This window comes from Lygodium microphyllum, chromosome 6 (genome assembly GCF_053477565.2).
Source record: "Lygodium microphyllum isolate KBCC chromosome 6, Lygodium_microphyllum_v1.1.10, whole genome shotgun sequence".
NCBI lineage: Eukaryota > Viridiplantae > Streptophyta > Polypodiopsida > Schizaeales > Lygodiaceae > Lygodium > Lygodium microphyllum.
Genome location: NC_141140.1, coordinates 42,365,818 through 42,380,195, shown reverse-complemented (window position 1 = coordinate 42,380,195; position 14,378 = coordinate 42,365,818).

Here is a 14,378-nt window from a genome sequence, read left to right as displayed (position 1 = left end):
GGTTAGATCAACTAAGTAATTCGTGTATAATTGAGTAGCTTACATGAGAATCATAATGGTATGATTAGTTAGCTTATGAGATCACCTCAATGTGCTAGGTAGGGTTAAGCTATGTTAAAATTCTTCCTAGTATCGCACTTGGGATGCCGATCTAATATTTTCGATCTCAAAGGTCCTTCCCACACCCATGAAACGTTAGAATTATTTAAACGTCATGCAAGAATGACCTAGGATTCTCACCTAAGGATCAGTTGGCCAAATGCTAGGTCCCGCAAGGAATTTAGGGACCCTAGGGCAAAATCGTTTAGTAAGCCTAGTAGGGTTAGGGTTCGGATTGGGTCAAGAGGAATCCCATGCCCTTATCTTGATCAAAGGTATTCTTGATCAAGAAAGACCGTAAGAAGAAAGATATAACCCCACAAGTCAGGTATTGACACCTATCTCGTGCAAGAAGCTGCAATGTCATATGATCTTGTGTCTAAATCACAAAATAGTATTGCTACTCCTTAGACCAAGCTTTGGCGAGTTCTAAGTACAAGTCCAATTTTCTAGAGGATGAGTATTTATCCTGCTACATCACTCTTCCTTAGACTTATCTCCCAAGCTAGGCGAGTTACGAATTTGCCAAGGAAGTAGTTGACCAACCAAGTTAGGGCAATGAGGTTGCCCAGGATTTATTGACCTTGATATAAGGAAACCGAAGGTATTGACAATTTGGGTCAATAGGGTATAAACCCTAACCCAAGAAAGAGGGTAAACAAGCAACTCAGCTTACGAAACCCTTGGGATCTTGCCAAGACGTGATTGATCCAGGATTGAATGGTGGAAGTGTTCATGGAAAAAGGAATTACACCTTGGAAGTTGGCCATACAAATGACCACGGGAATGCTCGTGATTGTACATTTAGATGCACTGTTTGTACTTCTTTGCTCAAAGAACAAATTCAGGAAAAATAACAAATGCTTCACATTGAACGCCTGGAGGGAGAGACAGTACCAGTTACCTCCAACTGTCTGCTTGACCCTATTCAAGGGGGTTGTTAGCCGCGTCGGGTACGTGGACCGAACCCTCGCAAGAGGTCTCTCTGTGGGTGCTACTTGCACTACAAGGATTTGAGCTAGTAGCGACGCCGATTAGCGACGGCGGATAGTGGTGTCGCTATTTGCGTCGCATTTGCGACGCAAATAGCGACGGGCCGCAGGGAAAAAACGCGGCCGAGACCGAGCGCGATTTTCATTTCACGTTTGCTCCATTGTGAGTTTTGAGAGCGAGACCGAGGGAGAGAGCGACCGTCGTGAGAGAAGGAGAGGAAGAAGACTTGCCGCCGCCGCCGCCGCCGCCATTGTTCGTGAAGGAGAGGAGGAGCCTTCATCGCAAAGAGGAGCTGCCCCACACTCGCCATATCTCATCGGTGAGTCTCCCTCTCTCTTTCTTTTGCTTGTTCAAGGTTTAAATCACTCTCTTTTGCTTGTTTAGGAGAGGAAATGAAAGAGAAAGAGAGGGAGAGGGAGAGAGAGGGAGAGAAAGAGAGAGAGAGGGAGAGGGAGAGGGAGAGAGAGAGAAAGAGAAAGAGAGGGAGAGGGAGGGAGAGGGAGAGTGCATTCTCTCACTCCCTCTCCCTTTTGCTTGTTTAATGTTTAAATCACTTTCTTTTTTGCTTGTTTAGGAGAGGAAATGAGAGAGTAAGAGAGAAAGAGAGGGAGAGGGAGAGGGAGAGGGATAGGGATAGGGAGAGGGAGAGGGAGAGGGAGAGGGAGAGGGAGAGGGAGAAAGAGAAAGAGAAAGAGAAAGAGAGGGAGAGGGAGAGGGAGGGGGAGGAAATGAGAGAGGGAGAGAAAGAGAAAGAGAGGGAGAGGGAGGGAGAGTGCATTCTCTCTCTCCCTCTCCCTTTTGCTTGTTTAATGTTTAAATCACTTTATTTTTTGCTTGTTTAGGAGAGGAAATGAGAGAGAAAGAGAGGGAGAGAAAGAGAGGGAGAGGGAGAGGGAGGGGAAGGAAATGAGAGAGGGAGAGTGCATTGTCTCTCTCTCCCTCTCCCTTTTGCTTGTTTAATGTTTAAATCACTTTATTTTTTGCTTGTTTAGGAAATGAGAGAGAAAGAGAGATAGAGAGGGAGAGAAAGAGAGGGAGAGGGAGAGGGAGGGGAAGGAAATGAGAGAGGGAGAGAAAGAGAAAGAGAGGGTGAGGGTGAGGGTGAGGGAGAGGGAGAGGGAGGGAGAGTGCATTCTCTCTCTCACTCTACCTCTTGCTTGTTTAATGTTTGAATCACTTTCTTTTTTTCTTGTTTAGGAGAGGAAATGAGAGAGAAAGAGAGAAAGAGAGGGAGAGAGAGAGAGAGGGAGAGAAAGAGAGGGAGAGGGAGGGGAAGGAAATTTAAGATAATAGACTTATCGATAATGGTATGCAATGTGCTTTGCCATGGGCCACGTACATTGGTGACTCTTTAAGATGGCTTAAAATTGGTCATGTCCTTCATAATGTCCAAGTAGGGGATCTAATTGTGATATGCATAATTCATTGTTTTTGTATTAACTTTATAGGCATAACAAATTAGAAATCATGCCAACTAGTCAACGGAAGGACTAAAAGAAAATGATACCCTAGCTAATGGTCATTACGGTACTTCATCAAAATGAACCCAAAAGTATTGTTATAGAAGAAGAATCCCTTAAATTGAGTATAGGATATTGTCTCTCAGGTCTTATGACTATGAGTAGAATTGATTGAAATAAATTTTATTACTATAGTTGATAAATTTCATAGATAGCATTAATTTTAACACGCGATCCTAGGACAAAAAAACCACATTTCTAAGATGCTTTTTGTTGAGACTGATTTATTATTAGACTAAGAGATCCTCAATGATGCTCAAAATGGATTACTTATACTCAAAGCCCTCTAGTGCAGTTTTTTACAATAACGAATAATTATCTACCGGGACAAACAAATCCTTGAGCATGATACAAGGCCGAGATGTAACATCGGAAAATCTCTCAACTACTATGTAACTTGACGTACATCTCCATAAAGCTATGGTCAACTTGATGTACATCTCCATAAATCTCTCAACTACTATGTAACTTGACGTACAATGCAAGATTTATGGTCAACTTGCAACTTGACGTACATCTCCATAAAGCTATCCATTTAAGCCTCGTTTACTGTAATGTAGATAAGATGGAAAACGAAGAAGGTCTTATTGTTCAAGACCGTGAGACGTATCTTAATCAGCGTGTCCCATGTCCTTGCTCTCAATGCAAGTTGGCAATTAGATGAAAACGTCGATTGTGTATAGAACACGTACGACGATTTGGCGAGTTTCAATCTGAGATCATTGATCAGGCGATTGCGGATTTTCAGCAAACGGTAATTTGAAGTTAATATTAATCATGCATTGTACTCACAAGCTAATTGAAAACCATAAACAATAAGATTGGGTCTTGTTGGCAAATTTTCTATCCAGGGGGGTGATGTCTCGATCCAAGGGGGAGTGCACCCTTTGCGGCCAATTAGAAGAGTTCGTGGACGTGCGATGGATGGATTGCAGGAGCCAATCCACCACTCGCAAGGCCCATCTATACCGTCAATGCTAGAGGAGACAGACAACCTTCCCGACCTACCTACAATCTTGGAGCCTGAGATGGAGGCAATGATCGATGCATTGATTCCCATGGATGTTGAGACATCTGACCCGCTTAGAGAGGAAGCATCCATACCATTATATGATGGGTGCCGAGTATCTCGGTTGAAGACATTGCTTGCACTCTTAAGTGTGCAAGCAAAATACGGTTGGAGCGATACGAGTGTGACTGAGTTATTCAGGTACCTTGTACATAGGCTTCATTGATTTTTTATTTTACAGTATTATTGCAAACATTTGTGCTTTTTCAAGGTGTTTTGTGATTTTTTTCAGGTTATTGAAATATCATATATTACCACCTGCAAATACCATGCCTGAGTCTCATGATGATGCACGACATGTTTTACGGAAGCTTGGCATGGACTACAATAACATCCATGCATGTATCAATGACTGCATACTGTTTTGAGATGAATACGAGACTATGGAGACATGTCAAAGTGTGGTGCTCACAGGTATCGACAAGACTTGCAAGGGAAAACCATCCCTCAAAAAGTTCTCATACACTTTCTGCTCATCCCCCGCATAAACCACATGTTTCGTACGTCTGGCATGGCAAGCTTGACAACGTGGCATGTGTAGAACAGGTCCACGGATGGAGTTCAACGAATATCAGCGGATTCGCATGCATGGAGTCACATTGACTCTACCTTCCCAGGCTTTGCGCAAGAGCCAAGGAATCTTCGGCTCGGTCTCGCCATGGATGGTGTGAACCCATTCGGTCTGCGCTCGACTTCTTACAGTGTGTGGCCTATAGTGCTTGTCAACTACAACATCCCTCCATGGCTTTCTACAAAGAAAGGACATCTCATCCTTAGCTTGCTCGTCCCGGGCCGCTACAAAGTAAAAAATATGGACGTGTATCTTCGTCCATTAGTCGATGAGCTTAAGATTTTGTGGGAGGAGGGGGTCACTGTGCAAGATATGAGCAGGCACGATGGTCGGCAGTTAGCCAACATTCTAGCCATTCTCACGTGGACGATGCATGACTTTCCGAGATTGGGAGAGTGCTCAGGTGAGCAGACCTCCATTCTCGCTGGTAATATCTATATTTTATTTCATTCAATCAAGTATTCACTAGGTCGTGGCTCGCCATACAGGTCTGGTTACCTCAGGTTATCATGCATGTCCATTGTGTGGGCCACAGTTAGACTCCCGAAGGTTACGAACCATGAAGAAGATGGTATATCAAGGACACGCCGCTTTCTTGCTGGAGGATCATGAACTCAGGGAAGGTTTTCTTGGATGACCTCCAGCATGTATGAACGCTGCAAGCTGGTATGAGCTGAAAATGGTAAACCCGGAATCACATCCAAATGGAATGTGACGGTTCTCAGTTTTCTACGAGTTTCCATATTGGACCCACTTACAGGTCAACCACTTGTTGGACCCCATGCATATTTTCAAGAATGTGGGCAGCTTGCTATGGGACCACATCACAGGAAAGAGAGACACTATAGGGTCACGAATGGATTTGAAGGAGGTAGGTAAGATGGAGGCTCTTTGGTCGCAGTCGAGTGTTGAAGGGAGAGTGCAGCTTCCTCGCGCTCCCTGGGTTTTGTCTACCAAAGAAGAGCGCTTTGTGAAGCAAGTAATCAAGTCTATCCGCACTCCGACGGGTATGATGCGTTCTCTCAGGTCCGCATTTTCTAAAGATGACCAATTGTCTGGGCTAAAATCCCATGATTGGCATAAGATATGTCAGGTTTGTGAACATAATGGATTGTAATTAGCGTGGGCATTTTGCAATTTGAAAAGTGGCCATTATTCATAATGCTTTCTCATTTGTGGCAGTTTGTCCTACCGATCGCGATCGCAGGATGCCTTACTCCAGAAATTCGCGGGGCCATTTACAAGTTGTCGACTTTGGTGCAATGGATCTCACAGAAACAGATTAAGACGTCCTCTATTGAATCCGCAAGGCGGGGAGCAGTTGAGACGGTCTGTCTCTTTGAGAAATACCTGCCCACTAGCATGCTCACGATACAAGTTCACCTTCTTGTGCATCTTGTGGACGAAGTGGAGATTGCTGGACCTGTCCGTACGCGATGGATGTTCTTCCTGGAGCGCTTCATGAAAACCCTAAAAGGCTTTGTGCGACAACGAGATCGTCCAAAAGGTAGCATGGCGGAAGGTTGGTTGGTATCAGAGGTGTTAGTGCATATCTCACAATGGCTACCAACGATGGAACCAGACAATGAAATGCTATGGACGTTGAAGGACGATGATAGACTGACTGGAGATGTGGTGGTTGGAAATGGGGTAGAAAAAAGAATGGATGCCTCAATGGAAGAGAAGGTGAATCGCTTTTGTATGTTGCACCATGCCTCCATGGAGACGTGGCTCGCTAAGTACCAGATTGCAAGGCAAGATCGAGAGGAAGCGCGAGCTGAATTCCGACGCAGTACACGTCACCGACCGATTCGATATCCCAAAGGCATGGAGGAGATGCTGCGGTTTATGTCAACACGATGGTTGCATGGAGCCTTGACCGCAGCATCCAGCGAAGGGACAGAGGTCTCAATGGAGGAGTGGGAGTTCTCGAGGGGATGTAGTCAAAAGGTGATGAGAGGTTTAGAATGTGTCGTATCTAAATTTGCTTGCGCTTGCTACATCTAATTTGAGTGTTTCAATGTACAGTACAAAATATATAGTGCAGCGTGGTCACGCGGACGGCATTTTCGCGTGGAGCATATTGACAAAATGCGCTCCACAATGGACTGTGGTGTCATGGCAAGGTTTGAGCAAGAGAGCCGGCGACAAGCAACAGATCTGAACACGGTTGTGGATGAGATGGAGTATTTTGGAAACTTGCAAAGTATTATTACGGTGGATTACCGTAGCTTCTCCATGATACTATTCGATGTGCACTGGTTCAAAGTGGTACTTGGAGGAGCTGGAGCAACAGTTCAACGAGGTCCATCTGGATTTCTCGAAATAGATTCCGAAAAAAAATGGACGGATTTGCGCGACACCTTTGTGTTGCCGGCCCATTGTGAACAGGTGCAAAGAGTCATTTGCTTGCTAATTGTAATACGACATGGTTTATGTCACAATGGTTTGAACTCGCTTTGTACGTGTTTGTGAACAGGTAATCTTGTATCGAAACCCCCGACAACCTCGATGGTGGTATGTTATACCTTCAACTCCTCGAAGTGCGAGAGTATATGATCAAAGCGATGTTCTAGGCATAGATGAAGAAAATATGCAAATAGAGGGGTCGATATTACAAGGGGTGGAGGCCACCGCAAGTTTGGAGCCCGCATCGGCTAACAATGATGGAAATACAGAAGTCCAAAATTTTTTTGAGAACGAGGCAGACTCGTTCTTTTGTGGTGACTGTCTATCGACCTTCCAGTGTATGCAGAGTTGTGTCAGGAGATTAACATAGGACCATAGAATACTTCATTCTTGGAGAATTGTATTACTCAATTCGTTTTTTAGATCTTCCATAAAGGTACATAAGATATGCATTTTAAGAGGGATTTTTCAAAAATGATTTATATTACTGTGCTTTCTATAGTTTAAATTGATTATTCTAACACCATTTTTTATCTGTGCAGGTGACATTTTCAGGATAAGTCGAGGGATGAGCGATGAGGAGTTTCAGGACATGATGGCACTCATGTCTCCAGATCAGCTCACGAGATTTAGAGAGATGGCAGACCAGGAGTTGTCTCGTTCTTTGTCAGGGCGCTCTGCTAGATCTGCTTCAGCGCGATCAGATGCTTCAACTTCGAGCAGACGATCTCGACGCTCACGACTTGGGCCAGAGGGAGGGACTGCATCGGGATCAGGGGGTGCTGCTGTGGAGACACGGACGTGTCTCCGTCTCATCGTTCAGCTGGAGCTGCATCACCTCCAGGATTTGTCACACCTGTGGGGACGTCTACTCTAGTTACTCCGGCTTTTGCGCAGCTGTCAGCAGGTGGCACCCCTTTTGGTGGCACCCCCTTTGGTGGCACCCCTTTGAGTGGCACTCCGAGAGAGGGTACCCCCGTCGATACACCGGATGTACAGGGGTCTCCTGGATATGCCTAGGAGCGTGGACGGAGATGGGAGAGGACCCATCTTAGGCAGACTCCTAGGGGTTATGGATACGTAGTTGATAGTAGGTCAGGAGCCATCATCATGAATGATGACGGGAGGAGGGTGATGGCTCGCATGAGGGAGTTGTGCCAACAAGTTTTTCGGCACAATGTCTTGGATCATTGGAAGAACATACCGGAGGGGAGCAAGGACTATATAGTAGTATCCTTGGACGAGGAGTTTCCAGTGCCAGCCGCAGTAGATAGATTCTGTACGGGCTGAATGATGGATTGCATGCGTGCATACATGTCACATAGACGATCGGCAATCAAGAGTGGGGCAGCAAAGCCCGAGTGGTTAGATGCAGACGACTGGCGCCGACTGAGGGAGGAGGCTACAGATTTGCCAGGACGTTGGAGTCAGCACAGCGGGAGGCGGCGAGGGAACGACTCGAGGCCGGAGTGGTGCATCATCTTGGGAGTGGCGGCCACAGGACATATTTGGAGGAGTTTGTAAGTTTCTCTTTTGTTTTGCTTATTTGTTTTTTTGAAATATTCTTTGTACTGGCAATAATGTTTCTAATAGTTAGCATTTTGTTTTCTTTGCAGCACTCCATTACAAATCGCGATCCGCAAGGCCTTGAGACTCGATATGCAAAGAGGCACGGTCTCAATGCATTGATCGACCGATTGTATAGACGCGGCAGCCTTGTAAGTCACTCATCTTTCTTGTCCGTAGTTACCATGAGATATTTGAATGCATTATTGTATGGTGGATTGATATGTTGTTTCTTTTTCTGCAGAATCTGTTCGATGCTCCTTTGCGGTGGAACGAGCTTTCGGGGGACGAGGATTTCTAGCTCGCCCTTGGATCCTTGGAGCTCACACACCTTTAGTTTTTAGTCGCCTGATCTATGTAGACATTTTCTATGTATTAGTGATATCCTTTCATGATTGTACCAATCGCATTTTATGCGATCATGTATTTATTTCATGTATCAGTTTTATGATTTCAGTATACATTCTTTTTGTTTGCAAGCGCTTTGTATGCAGTAGTGCAGAAACTATTTTGTATGGCTCTCATACAGCACACAGTGCTATATGTAAGCTGCTTTGCCACAAATTTTTTTTTCCCTGTTACCGTTGCTATTTGCGTCGCAAATTTACTGCTCGCGTCGCTATTGGCCTTGCTATGAGCGTCGCAAATTTACTGGTTGCGTCGCTATATGCGACGCATATAGCGACGTTTCTATGGCGTCGTCAATAACGACGCTTTTTGCGACGACGGGGGCAAATTTTGTTGTTTGTATTTTTGTCGCTTTAAACGTCGGTATAAGGTCTATATCTTGTAGTGTTGGAGCAAGAGGACGCCTAGGTGCCAGGGGAGGCTTAGGCCGTAGATCCCTTGCCTTTGTATCCTGCACAAGAGCCCGACGTGACTAGAGATGGGATCTCGAGGCCCGCATACTTGTCAACGGGCGGAACTTGGAATAGCAATCCCTGAGGATTGTTGGGATAGCCTTCGGGTAGGTTTATTTGATGTATTCCAAAGAGTACTGATAAATAAAGATCAAATGTTGAAAAGGGAACTTGCTTGACATTGTTTTTCTGTGCCAGTGCTTAAGCTACGTGAAGGAACCAGTGATTAATTGGTTAATTAAGGAAGCTGTATTTGCATGTCAAACTAAATGTGGTAGGTAATTAGATAACTAAAGCAACCTGAGGAAAGTGCAGTGGACGTGACTCTGGGTCCGTCCTACAAAAGAGTGGTCCCAATTGATCCAGGATCGAATGCTGGAAGTGGTCGTGGAAAAAGGAATTACACCTTGGAAGTTGGCCGTACAAACGACCACTAGAATTCTCGTGATTGTACATTTAGATGCACTATTTGTACTTCTTTGCTCAAAGAACAAATTCAGGAAAAATAACTAATGCTTCAGGTTGAACGCCTGGAGTGAGAGGCAGTACTAGTTACCTCCGATTGTCTACTGGACCCTATCCAAGGGGATTGTTAGCCGTGCCGAGTACGTGGATCAAACCCACCGCGAGAGATCTCTCCATGGGTGCTACTTGGAGCAGGAGGACACTTGGGTGCTAGGGGAGGCTCTGGTCGTAAATCTCTTGCCTCCGGATCCTGCACAAGAGGCCGACGTGACTCGAGATGGGATCTCGAGGCCCGCATACTTGTTATTGGGCGGAGCTTGGAATAGCGATCCCTAAGGATGGCTGGGATAGCCTTCAGGCTGGTTTATTTTATGTATTCCAAAGACTGATAAATAAAGATCAAATGTTGAAAAAGGAACTTGCTTGACATTGTTTTTCTGTGTTAGTGCTTAAGTTACATGAAAGAACTAATGATTAATTGGTTAATTAAGGATGTTGTTTTTGCTTGTCAAAGTAAATGTGGTAGGTAATTAGATAACTAAAGCAACCCGAGGAAAGTGCAGTGGACGTGACTCTGGGTCTGTCCTACGGAAGGGTGGTCCCGGTTGGTCGGGAACTTTTCTCAAAGGATTTGACAGCGAGGTAACAATGACCTAGAATCTATAGAGCTAGAGTCCCGATTTGTGCTATTTTAGGGGAATGGAATGGGACTATGCCTTACAAGAGAGGTCGAGCATCGCATCCCTCTCATTTCCCATTCTCCTTGAACCAAGTGCAGTATAAATCCGCTTCGACCTTGATGTTTCTGCGCAAAGTAGTTTGTCTGGGGCTCGACGCTAGCTATCTCCTAGGAACTTGACTATTAGGAAAACCTTGATTCAGGTCGCGGTCCCAAGTGGAAACGGCCAAGTGATTCTGCTTCGTGGAAAACTCGGGAGGACCTAGATCGCAAACCTAGTGACATTCCTTGTGAGTGCCGGGCAGCGCTTTCTAGACTCTCTTCCCGATGGGATGCTAAGACGTGTCCTATAAGTGGACAAGGGGACAGGCTACATGGTTGTAGTCGATCACGATAGCTCTGATACCATATTGAGATGTAGAGAGAGAAGATATGTAGAGATAAGAGAGGGAGAGAATAGACACACCATATACACTCTCAAAGACTATATCATATTGATCATAATCTACACATATATAGGTGAGACCTAGTCTAGATAGGGTGAGCTATATATAGCTCCACTACAAGAAAGTATCTAACTTCACTCAATCCTTCATCTCAAGCTTCTTTTTCAAAAGGTCCTTAACTTCAACAATCGCACTCTCATTGTCACATGTAATAATGATGCCATCATCATAGATGTCTATGATAACGAAACATGCGTCTCCCTTTTTCAAATAAAGTAAGTAATCAACCTTATAAACATAAAAGTCAATGTTGATAAGATACTATTCGATCTTGTCAAACCATACTCAGTGCTTGCTTCATCCCATAGAGTGCCTTCTTTAACTTAGATACATACGTGGAATGCTCTAAAATCTCATAATCTACTGGCTGCTCCATATACACTTGTTCTTGTAATTGCCTTGCAATTCATTATGCAAGAAGGTATTCTTGATATCCATTTAGGGAAAACTCCAATGTTTGGCTATTGTCAAAGCAATCACATATCTAACAGTTGCCATCCTATCGACTGGATTGAATGTCTCTTCATAATCTATGCTATATGTTTGAGCATAGCATTTTGCAACTAGCCTAGTCTTATACTTGCTAATAGATTCATTTGCATTATGCTTAATTTTATAGACCCACTTACATCCAATAGCTTTCGTGCCCCCCTTAGGTAATGGTACTAGATTCCAAGTCTTATTGGCTTCAAATGCAACCATCTCCTGATCCATTAATAGATCCCAATGAGCATGACCAATAGTATTCTCAAGGCAAGTGGGCTCAACATCCTCAACTACCTTTATCATATAAGCATAATGGTGAGTTGCATAACCTTCAAAATCAAATATTTTAATAGGTATCTGAACCTATCATATCTCTGTACCACAAGATCACTCAATGGAGCCTTTATATTACCATGTGCTCTTTGTACACTTGCTATCATGATTAAAGGAATCCGAAGCTCATCATCCCAACTCTTTGAATGAATGGAATCTCTCTCTCTCTCTCTCTCTATATATATATATATATATACATACATACATACATACATACATACATACATACATACATACATACATACATACATATATATATATATATATATATATATATATATATATATATATATATATATGCTCATTACAACCCAAAAATGGCACGCTTGACTTTCGATGCTTTTTTTTTTACAATATGTCATCGTTTTTTTTGTTAGAAGGCATTTGTATAAGCCTACTTGCATCATAACTTGCATGCTATATATAACGATGCAAATAGCGATGCTCATTTTGACATGTATGGCAACACTACACTACTAAATCTTATCGTAAAAAATGGCTATCACTATGCTTCCATTTCCTTGTAGTGGAAAAGAAAACTAGAAATATCAGGCTACATACAAGATGGTCGAGACATCAAGACATTGGATAGAGTCTTACCGTTTCAAGAATTTTAATGTTGTTTGACTTTGCCATCTCTCACATCATTTATTCTTATTCAAATCTCAAAGCCATTCAGGCTATCCTTACTACTAACTCAATCAAGGAAAAAAACAAACATTTAAGCACTTGTACTAGACTCACCTTTTTACATTGTACTTCAAATCTCCTCGAAGTCATGGTGATGGCCTCACAACTCAAGCAATACTCCTTCAATCTACTCTTATTACTCAAATGCAACAAATCCACTCAAGTACTCTCACAAAAAGAGAAAATATAAAGGAGGAGATATGAAAACATTAGCTTTACACTTTGCTCTCACCCTCTAGGATATTAAAGGACACAAGAATGCAAGACAAGAGAGAAGCTTCACTGTCGAAGTGCTTCAATTGCATTCTCTCTTGCACTTTCTCACTTACTCTCAACAATGTTCATAAGAAGATAGGATAAAAGTAAGAAGAGGATTTCTCTCAAAGTTGCAGTCATAATACTCAGTTCTTCTATCCATTTTAAAACTTTTATACATAGGATTAAGTTTATCTTCCTCCACAATTTGGCCACACTACTCATTTTTTTACTCTTGATCGATTCCTTTGATCTATTGATATACCTTATGTTAATTAGACCAATCTACCTAGAAGTGAATAGAAGATTTGTGCTAATAACCTCAAAATTGTTAAGAGTATTTGCATACAATCTATGATCTTTTAAAATTTTCATAAGAGTAAGCTTGACTCTAAAAAATATTACAAATTGATAATGCAACTAACTTAGTTCTACATCATACATAATGGTAACTAAATGAATATAATGTGCTCCAAAAAATCAATCCTTTTGATGTGATCCACACACATTTCATTTTTTCACTTAACTTTGTGTCTCTCTTTTCTATTTACTTTATAAAGAAACCTTAAAACTACAAAGGATTTGGATAATAGTGACTCTAATTAGCAAATTTTCAATCAATGTCACTATTAGAGTCCTTGTTTGCAACTCTATTAGCATCAATATTTATATCTCTTCTTTTCTCCCTATGTCTCTCTCTCTCTATCTCTCTCCCTCCCTTTCTTATTAGAGTCTCTCTCTCACACCTACTCTCAAAGTCTCGCTCTGCATCCTCCCTCGTCTCTCTTTTCTCTTCCCTCTCCTTCTCTCCCTCCCTCTCCCTCTCTATTGCTCTGTCTCTCTCTCCCTTTATTTTGAAAGTTTCTCTCTCACACTTCTTTCTCTCCCCCTCTTTCTCTTGCTCTCTCTCTCTATCTCTCTCATACTTCCTTTTTGCTCTCTTGCTCTGCCGCTCACTTCCTCTTGCTCTTTCTCACCATCTCCCTCTCAATTTCCCTCTCCTCTTCTTTCCTCTTTCCTCCACCCTCTCTCTATCTCTTTGTTTTTAACATCCCTTCTCACCTCTCTCTCTCTCTCTCTCTCCCTATGTGTGTGTGTGTTCCTCTCTCTCTCATACACACACTCTCTCTTACACATTTAGTCTCCCTCCTCACTCTACCTTTCTTCCTCACTTTCTGTACCCCTCTCTTGATCTCCCCCTTTCATTCACTCACACTCTCTCATCTACTCTCTCTCTCTCTCTCTCTCTCTCTCTCTCTCTCTAGTTCTCCTTATTACTCTCTCTCTTTCTCTTTTCTCTTTGTTTCTCTCTCTCTCTCTTTCCTTACCATCTCCCTCTCTCTCCCTTACCTCCTCTCTCTCAGTCTCTTCTTTCTCTCTCTTGTTTTCTGCCACTTTGTTATCTCTCTCTCTCTCTCTCTCTCTCTCTCTCTAGATAAACAAAAATGTAGAAAGGAAAGATGGAGGATAGAAGGGTAGGTCTTACCTTAAGGCTCAAAGATGCATGTAAATGACCTTGAAGCTCGCCTTTGTATTCTTCTCCTTCTCCTTCTCCTTTGCAATGTCCTTAGTGCTCTCCTTGGCCTTCTCTTCAAGACACACACACACACACACACACACACACACACACACTCACACACACACACACACACACACACACACACACACACACACTCTCTCTCTCTCTCTCTCTCTCTCTCAATTAATGTTGATGGTATTTGTCTTCAACTATTTTGGCCTTGTTTTTTCCATAGTATGGTATCTCTATTAGCATTGCACTAACAAAAATCATCACCAACGAGCGTTGCTATACCTCTAATACATTGTATTATTCTTAAACTTGTATTTAAAAAAGAACTTGTAACCATCACATTGGA